This window comes from Nanorana parkeri, unplaced genomic scaffold, assembly GCF_000935625.1.
Source record: "Nanorana parkeri isolate BGI_ZX_2015 unplaced genomic scaffold, ASM93562v1 scaffold2598, whole genome shotgun sequence".
Classification (NCBI taxonomy): Eukaryota; Metazoa; Chordata; class Amphibia; order Anura; family Dicroglossidae; genus Nanorana; species Nanorana parkeri.
The window spans coordinates 85376-95546 of NW_017308866.1; positions in this window are offsets into that span (position 1 = coordinate 85376).

Below are 10171 nucleotides of genomic sequence, written 5' to 3' on the forward strand. Positions count from 1 at the left end.
GCCAAATTATCCCCCATCAACAAAAACTAAATCAAAACAATCTGAGAGGAATATCAGGCATAGGGATCCACTTGTGTCTGAAGCAAACATTTGGTATGACCCGGGGGCGTAACTAGAAATCACAGGGCCCCATAGCAAAATTTTGTATGGGGCCCTGTGATTTCTAGTTACACCCCTTGAAGAGCCCACATAGCTCACCTGAGGTTGACCCTGCAGAACCCACCATAGAGTCTCTATGGTGGGCTCTGCAGGGTCACCCTCAGGTGGGCTGGTCACACTCCTTACCTGTCCGCCTCTTCTTCCACCTTCTTCCCTCCTCCGTCGCCGGGCCCGCTCCGTCCTCCGTCGCCGGGCCCGCCTCCTCCTCCGTCACCGGCCCCGCCTCCTTCTCTGATGATGACCCCACGGGCCCCGCCACGTCCAGCCTCCTCCACCGCTGCTGCTGACTCTCATTGACTCAGCAGCGGCTATGGAGAAGAACGCAGCGCTGCACAGATCACGGTGATCTGAACAGCGGCGCGATCAAACACATAGCGACCCAGGCGGCCCGCACGGCATCAGGGGGGTGTCCTGGCCGAGCCCCATAGCGGCCGCCTGGGTCGCTATGGCGATTGTTACGCCACTGGTATGACCTCTTCCATATCTATATACATAGAAGACTTTCCGTCCAACATCTATGTACTAAACAGCTCAGGTGTGCGAGCCTAAAGATAGAAAAAAAGAAGAAAAGAAAAAAGATACTAAAAGAAACAGAACAGCTTAAGAGTCCAAAAAGAGTAGATCCGTCCCTGACCAGATAGCCCGACATCTACTTTAACATCTACTTAAACATTAAACATAGAACCCTAAGAAAAGAACAGAACATTTGTACAATGGAAGTTACCCGGTTTCCAGCACCCCTGTATATAACATAATGGCAATTTAAATGGTAAAGGATGGTAAGGAGTGGCATACAATCTCTGTAAATACAATCCCACATCAGATATTCCTCATACACTTGAATGCCGTGCAATGATATTGATCAGTCATATCAACAGCGCTCCTGTTGCAAAAATGGGTTAAGAAAAATCTATCTTAGGTTGGCATCCAACCCCTTTTTTGCTGATTGCACAAATATTGAATTTTATTGTATATAAAACATAAAGAGTTTCTACTGAAATGCTATATCTGGGAGCCCCCCCAAGAAGGTTAGCCGTTTCATGTTGCTGACACATACCTCCTGCACCCCTGCTAATAATGCTGCTTTCACCAAGTGTTGTAGCCTTTGAATCTCACAGGCCCTATGGAATAGACAGTTGATGATGTTGTGAGCTAAATCCCAGAAATCAAGTTATGATCCAATAAACTCACAGGGTCTTATATGCAAAACAACAAAGTAAATTGAGTGTAGTAAACAATAAAAATTGGGCTTACACCGGTTAGGCCTATTATCCCTGGCGTAAAGGAGAACTATGGGGTTAAGGCTTTTCCCCATAGTTCTCCTTAGGGTAACGGGAGGACACAAACTAGCGTCCTCCCGTCACCCTAAGCTCAGTATATAGGGAGCTACAGCTCGCGGTATACTGAGACTACTGAGAAACCTATGAGGTGAGTGAAAAGCACCCACCTCATAGTTCTCCTTTAAGTATCGTGTATTGCTGTCATCTTCATTTTTTTCCCATGAGGACACCACCCTCTTTGTTCAGGCATTCATGCATTCTCCAGGCTTAGAGGTGACACACTCATGTAAATTCTGGTGTCTGGCCAGTTCTTGGCTGTGTTCCCAAATGTCTGATAAAGATCAGCGTCTGCTGCATCCTCTCACCTTGTGACTTGCTACAACGTATCACGTACCTGGTGGAGGGACGATTAGCTGAGGAGGCCTCCCTTGAGGCTCTTGTCTCACACCACTGGATGTGGAAACAGGGAGCGAGTAGACAGAGAGAAGCACGGGGTGCCAAGGTTTTCAGACATGGTGCCTGGTAGAAGACTGGCAACTGGATCCCTGGAAGGATGAGCAGGGCTGGTGCACAGCTGTGATGTCAGCGAGGTTTGCAGCAGAAACTGGAGCGATGGTAAACAAGCCAGGGGTCAAGCCAGATGGTCAGCATGGTACAGAAGGAGCAGGCAGAGTCCAGATAACAAGCAGAGGTCAGGGGCAGGCAGCAATCAGTCGAAGTCAGCAGCAATCAGGGTCGAGGTAACAAGCTGCAGATCAGCAAGAACACAGGTACAGGCTGAAAGACCGTTCAACACTGACCCATCGGGCCTGCTGGTTTAAATAGGAACATCTATTAGAGGGCCGTGAGTCATTTCCTGTGTGCCATTGTATCACTTCCTGTGCCCAACTGTGTCACTTCCTGTGTGCCACATTCCGTTTTGCACGTATGTGTGCTAACGCATGTTTTCGGGCAACCCAGAAGACAGGGACCCGCACATGCGTAGTAGCGCGCAAGCTCCCGGCTATGTCCTTACACAAAGTTACAATGTTGCAGATGACTGAAGAAATTCTTTCTCCTGTCGGCAGCAGGCTGATGAGACACAATAAAGTTTCACTCAAACTTTTGTCTTTCTGCAGAATTTGCACCGATATATAAAAGCTGCGCGCTACTTCTCAGAAAACATTTCACAAAACTACTTTAATGAAGACGGAGAATTTGTTACGCAATATGTTATCCGAAACCATTTATTACTCAACAAAACTTTACTCACAAATGATGTCGGATTATTTGAGCAATATACTTCCGGTGATCAGAATATTTTAATCAATGCGAGTTTAATAAAATGGAAGAATGACCAGAAAGAGGTAAGATTAAAGAGGACCTGTACTGTGAAAGCTGTACCCAGAGAAGGCAAGCAGAGGGCAAAGGACTGGTCACCAGCAGGGATGAGCTTTGGGTTCTGGTTGACATGAGTTTTACTCCAACCCAGCCCGTTCACAGTTCAATGTGGGATTCTGGGTGACCTCATTGACTAAATATATAAATTATGATATTTGGTCAATGACATCACCCAGGACCCTGCTATGTTTACATACTGGACGGGGGCTTCCAATTTTCAATGAGTCCCTTTTGCAAAATCCTAGATCCCTCTTGGTGGACAGGATGTGGGGATGAAACCCTTCTTCCCAAAACATGCGGACAAGTTAACATCCAAGGCGGGAGAGGCTTTGCCACTTCCCCTTTTTAAACAACCTCTCAATGTTGAAGGCCTGTTGCCTGGTGGTATGGTATGGTTCAGGAGGGGGCAAAGTGCATGCTTGCTACCCTCCATTTTCTGGCACCCCAGACTTCAAGGATGGATAAGGGTCTAATATAAATTTTAGGTGGACACATTTCACGCCATTTGTTCCTTTTTCTTTACGTGTGATGTACCTTTAAAAAGATTACATGGGGTCCCCTTTAAAACTCATACCTGGCCCTTATCCAGACATGCAGTCTGGATGGCAAGGAAAGGCAGTGCAGCCCTAAACCATACCAGGCCACATATCCTCAACATTGGGAAAGCATCTTGCTGGGGAAGGGGGAAGCAAATCCTTTTCTTCCCTTGCAAGGCACCTACTATAAGTTTAAGAAACAGGGACCTCACCCTGTCCCCCCAAAAGGGTTTGCAGGAAGATCTGTTAGAATTCTAGTAGTCCTCCAGATATCCTGTCCTCCCCCAAGGGCATTGAGTATGCGGTACTCCTTGTTATGCAGTACCAAAAAATGTTAAAATAAAATAAAAGCATTCACACAGGATGTGTGTGTAAAAAAATATTTCTACATTATTTGATGTTATTATATAAATAAAATAAATGATCAATTAAACATATTCCCTAAAAAAAATTGTGTAAAAAAAAATGATTTTCATCTAGATCCCGAGATCGCAGTGTTCTGAGAATTGTTTACCTGGAAACAGACAAGTGCCGAGCTCAAATAAACACAAATGTTGTTATGGTTGTGTGCCATGCACAGAAGGAGAGATATCTAATGTTACAGGTGCATTTTATTATTACTTTTAAAACACTTTTAGAAGTGGTAAAATAATGTGAAATATATTGGATTTGCTATATTTTTCTTCTTCACCCAATAATCTCTCACATTTTGAGCACATTTTATAATTACCTCCCATATTGCCAGAACAGATGACATTTCCCTTGCTGCTTTAAATACATAAATACATTTTATAAATAATATATATATATACACCGAGTGGCCGGATTATTATATACACCGAGTGGCCGGATTATTATATATACCGAGTGGCCGGATTATTATATACACCGAGTGGCCGGATTATTATACACACCGAGTGGCCGGATTATTATATACACTGAGTGGCCGGATTATTATATACACTGAGTGGCCGGATTATTATATACACTGAGTGGCCGGATTATTATATACACTGAGTGGCCGGATTATTATATACACTGAGTGGCCGGATTATTATATAAACTGAGTGGCCAGTTTATTATGACCACCTGATGTTTGTAGGCCAATTATCTATAATTTGGCGCTGAAGTTGCTAGAGGGCCAGACCATTATAAATAGGGAAGCGGGTTGGTTACCACGACAGTAGAAGTGATTTGTTTCGGAAGATACGGGGAAACAACGCGATTTAACAGCCTTTGAACGCGGGATGATTGTTGGCGCTCGGAGCCATGGAGCGAGTATCAGCAAAACAGCAGAATTCGTTAAATGTTCCAGAGCAGCTCATTGTTAAAGTGTTTAAAGACCGGACTGTCAGCCGAAAATCTGGGTGTGAACGTGCGAATTGTGGCCGTCAGCGACTAGTCAATGTTAGGGCAGAACGGGGGAGGGGCAAGACTAGTACAAGACAACAGAAGGGCAACAGTGCCGTGTCAGATTCCTCGCATAACCTTTCACCATCTCGTGGAGTCACCAGGCGGCCCAACAAAGTCATCTCGTGGAGTTATCTCGTGGCCCAACGAAGTACTGATGGGGTGGCCATAATAGTCTGGCCACTCAGTGTACATATACTGTATATGTATTACCATTTTTCCTAGAGTCTTCAAGTAATTTTTTATGATGTCACAGGTCCCTCCTCTTCTTTGGTGGCAGTGGCTGTGACCAGTGCTTACACCAGGACAGTGTGGCACTCACTTAATTAGGAATACTGTGAGCCCCAGACCCCTCATCCCCAGGGGACATGTCCATGATGGCCTGACCTCACAGGAATGTTATATTTTTATTATATGCATCAGAAATGATATAAGAAGTTTTCAGTCCATACATTCCACTGTAGCACACCTATTTTGTAACTCACCTAATTATTTAAGATAAAAATAAACACACACATTCCCTATTATTGTGTTACATATCAACAATTAAAAGCTAAATGCCTGTCTCCCAATACATTTTATGTTTCACTAACATAAAAATTGCTGCAAAAATGTATCCTGTAACAAATAGATATACAATAGAGTCGCTAAGTAAATCATTTTGGGTTTATGTCACCACTATCGGTGCCTTGCTGGTTATATTACAGATGACAGCTCGGGATGCCGTCATTCAGAAAGTGCCCATCAGAGCACGCTTGTGAGTGGGTTTTCAGTGGGTGTAGTTCATCATGTTTAACAAGGGTCTACCTGGCTAGATGACATGATTGAAGAAGGATGTGGAGCATGAGACATTTATGGGCCCTTTATTTATAAGTGTCTTTATTTACTTTTTACTTGTTTGTGTGTATGAATAGTTGTACAATGCATTCATGTGGGGGAGAAAGGAATATGCTGGTCCCCTTTATTCTTAAAGGTTGCTTCCAGACTCTGTTTACAGCCCCATAAGCAACAAGCCAGAGTTGTGAAGAAGAGCTCTTGTCCTCATCAATATGCAATAGATGAAGGGAATCCCCAGCCACTTTATTTACAAATAGAAGGAAGTGGCCGGGAGTCGTCATTTGCCAGCAATTTAAACAGAATTTTTTATTTGCAAATATCAGTTTTGCTATAGTAGATTATATACATACCGATGCACCACTTCACAGACAGGTCCAAGTCATCCCCCAATGCATGTTTTTTAATGGAATTGTGATTTTTCTTTTTTTAAGCAATATTAGCAGGAACACAGGTGCAGGCTGAAAGACCGTTCAAAACTGACCCATTGGGCCTGCTGGTTTAAATAGGAACATCTATCACAGCCAAATGGATTTTTTTTTACATTTGCTTTCGTACATATTCCCCAGCCCACCCATGGTCTTTGTTAATTGATCTCTTGCCTTTTAGCCTACAACACGCCAATTAATGATTTATTCAATTTGGCTCCTTTTGACTTCAATGGGGTTCAGATTCGGCACCCGAATTTAAGTAAAGTTCACTAAAAACTGTAAAGTTCATCACAGGCGATCTCTCCCCCCTTCCAAGAGCTGGACACATGTTCATATCAAACAAAGATCATCGTTCAGTGTAATGAAGGGTCAGTCGTTGGGTTCTACTCTGTCCTGGGATATATGGGGATCCTGGCTGCTGTCAGTTTTATTACAGCTTTTCTAGCGAGGACATTACCGGACAGTTTTAATGAAGCCAAGTACATCACCTTCAGCATGCTGGTGTTCTGCAGTGTCTGGATTTCCATGATCCCGGCCTATCTGAGCACCAAAGGGAAATATGTAGCGGCTGTGGAGATTTTTGCTATACTGACCTCAAATGCCGGACTTCTATTTTGTATATTTCTTCCAAAATGCTACATAATTATTTGTCGCCCCAATTTAAATTCAAAGAAGCATTTGCTTGACAACAGAAGCAAATAATTTTTACACAGTAACTTTAAAAATGTGAACCTCCATGAATAATGAAATACTTTTTTAGTGATACCCCAAACACCTATTGGTTAAAAAAAACCTGATAAAAAAAAACCTTGATAAAATTAAGTGATCTCTGCTCCGCCGTCTGATGCTTCTGGGAGGTTCATGTGACATCATCGTGCCTCACTTTTACATTTTACAGACATTATTAGACAGATTTGTATCTAGAGGCTGTCAGGAAAGCAGACCTTTATTTTTCATGGAAGGTTCACTTTCCAGCTTGGACACCACTAATAACCAGTAGGATTTTGTAGAATTATTTGGAATGTTTTCCTTCCGTAGTTCTGTGCCATTGGTACTCCTTTGTTTTAACTTAATGGGTGTCATTATTTTCAAAGAAGTTAATCTTTTTAACAGTTAAAAAAACAAACACATAGACGTCTTTATCAAAAGGAATAAAACTCTACAGAATAAATATTGATTTGCACCCAGAGAGTTGTTTTTCAGTGGGACCCATGTTCAGTGGGTCACAGTGAGCCTTCCAATTTCTAGGTGAGAGGCTCCTCAGTCTCCGCCTTTCGCAGCACTGTCAGTTCTTACGCCAAAATATGCTGCCCGGCACCGAGTGTAAGCTTGAGGCGCAGTGGGCCGCGGCTATGGCTGTGAGAGAGCTCCATCCATACATACAGCTCCCTCGTGTGTCCTGTAGAGGTGCCTGGACTAGAGTGACGTCACATTCTGGCTCCCGGCACCTCTACAGGGCACCCAAGTTGTTTTTTAATTAAAAGATATACTTTATTAATGCAAATGAAATATACAAAAACAAACTACACATTCGGGGGTACATTCTACCCTGTACTGCGACGCAGCGCAAAAACACTACATAGCATATTATAATGTATTGCTGGGACTTGTAGTCCCGCATAGCTGGTGGTATTCTGCATTGCTGTATGATGATTATACAGCAATGCAGAATAGCATTATATTTTAAGTAGGGATACACCAGTGCCAATACTGGGCATTTTCACGAGTACTCATATTCGTGAAAATGCACCTGTGATACGCCGTACATAGCCCTGGTGACACTCCACACTCAGCCCTGGTGACACGCTGCACACAGCCCTGGGGACACATGACACACAGCCCTGGTGACAAACCGCACATGGACCAGGTGAGAAGCTGCACAGCCCAGGTGAGAGGCTGCACACACCCTTGGTGACAAACCACACATAGTCCAGCTGGCAGGACAGACACAGCCCTGGTCTGCTGGATCTGTGCCAGAGATCAAAGCCCAGGCTGCTGTAGCTGGGTGAAAGCTCCACAGTATCAATGACCTCCAACACCATTTAGGCATCAATCATTTTAATGCCTGCTGATGGTAACATTTTAAAAAAACACTCAACTACAAATGTTACAAAAGATGAGAATGGAATAACTGGGAATGCTATACTAGAGGAATGTATTTATTCTCTTTCTGCTATTCATAAACAGTCTGATATTAACAGAAAAAGAAGTCATATTAATAATAACAACCATATTGGACATGTTTCTATGTGCGGAACTCTTTGCCTTGGGCTCTATATAAGACAGAGAGAGGATTCAGCTTCATTACATAGAGGGAATCAGACAGACGTTCTCTCTAGCTGTGTGTACTCCCAGATCATGTTCTATCGGGTTATAGTGACATACCCGGATCTCCTTGCTGTTGTATTTACAGCGACATCTCAGAGACAGATTGGACTGCTTTGTGTGATTCTTCTGTATGTGACACTTTGTACAGCTGACACCAAAAACTCAGGACCGGCGTCAGCCTGCAATCTATACTCAGCCAATGTATACGAAAACTATGAGTATTATCAGGACGGTGACATTATAATCGGAGGGATCTTCACTGTCAATAGTCTTTTAAAAGGATTGTACTATGAGGTTCTAAATCTCCCCAAATTTATGTTATCAATGTTCTGTATGAAGTGAGTATCCTGTCTTATATTCTAGAGGCAACAAAAATCATTAGAATATTTCTATTAAAGGAGAACTATGAGGGGGGTGATTTTCACTCATCCTCATAGTTCGAGTCGATGTGTGACAATTAAACTGTCACAGGTCAGACTACACAAGGGAACACGACAGGGCTGCCCGCTATCCCCCCTTTTGTTCAACCTAGCACTGGAACCACTAGCCAGATACTGTATATCTTACGAACCAACACCCTGCAGGGCATACCGATCGGAAAAGAGGAACTACGTGTCTCCCTTTTCGCCGATGACATCTTACTGTTTACATCCCGACCACAAGAGGATGTACTGACTATCCAGACCCTCTTTGATACCTTTAGCACTTTTTCAGGGCTCCGAATAAATTACTCCAAAAGTGAGATATTGCCTATGTCGACCTCATCGTGGGACAATCCCTCCTCATTTGCGGTGGCACGGCGGGACATCACCTACCTGGGAATCAAAGTAGGTAAAATACCATCTTCCTTGTACACCTTAAATTTCCCTCCTCTAATAGATAGAATAGTGCGGGAATTGGAAAATTGGCAGGGCTTGCCCCTATCGCTTTTCGGGAGGATTCATTTAGTGAAAATGACAAGTTTTGCGAGGCTGCTGTATCCTTTGCAGACGGTACCTTTGTTGTTGAAACATAAGGATATTCAGCGCCTCAACAGAGCAATGGTACATTTCATATGGCGCTCAAAGCATCCGAGGGTGGCATTGAAAAAGCTTTGGCTCCTGAGAAGCGAGGGGGGGTCTAATTTCCCTAATATCAGACTGTATAATTTGGCATGCATACTGCGTCACGCGGTGGACTGGCTAACAGACAGCTCCAGATTCTCCAACATTGATTTGGAATCGGCCCTGGTGCACCCGTGGGACTTGAAGGCCATAATTCACTGCAAATTATCCAAATTGCCAGAAACGCTGGGCCATCACTTGGTAATCCGGGATACGGTCTTGGCATGGAGGGCGATCAGACGCCGATTGGGCCTATCGCCCTATATGTCAACACTATGTCCTCTGCGGGGAAATCCTATGTTTCCTCAGGGCGAAGAATACGCGGCTTACGAGTTGTGGCACAGGAAGGGGCTAACCCTCTGGAAACAGATGTTCCAGGAGGGCACGTTCCACCCGTTATCCTTCCCGGACCTGGCGCAAAAGTATGCATTGCCTGTATCTCATTTTCTGTATTACCTACAAGCACGAACCAAGTGGCATATGTTCTCCAGTGACCCCAGAAAATTGTTTGCCTCCTCCTTCCTGGAGACCCTCATTGCGGGAAAGACTTACTCTATATCGGACATATACCCAGGACTGCAGCGTACTTACGTTGCGCACCTATCCTCCTCAAACGTCAAGGAATGGTCAAAAGACTTCCCAGCACCGGATCTGGTGGAACGTATAGTTGATGGCTACAATCTGATTCGCAGACTTGTGGTGAGTGAGAC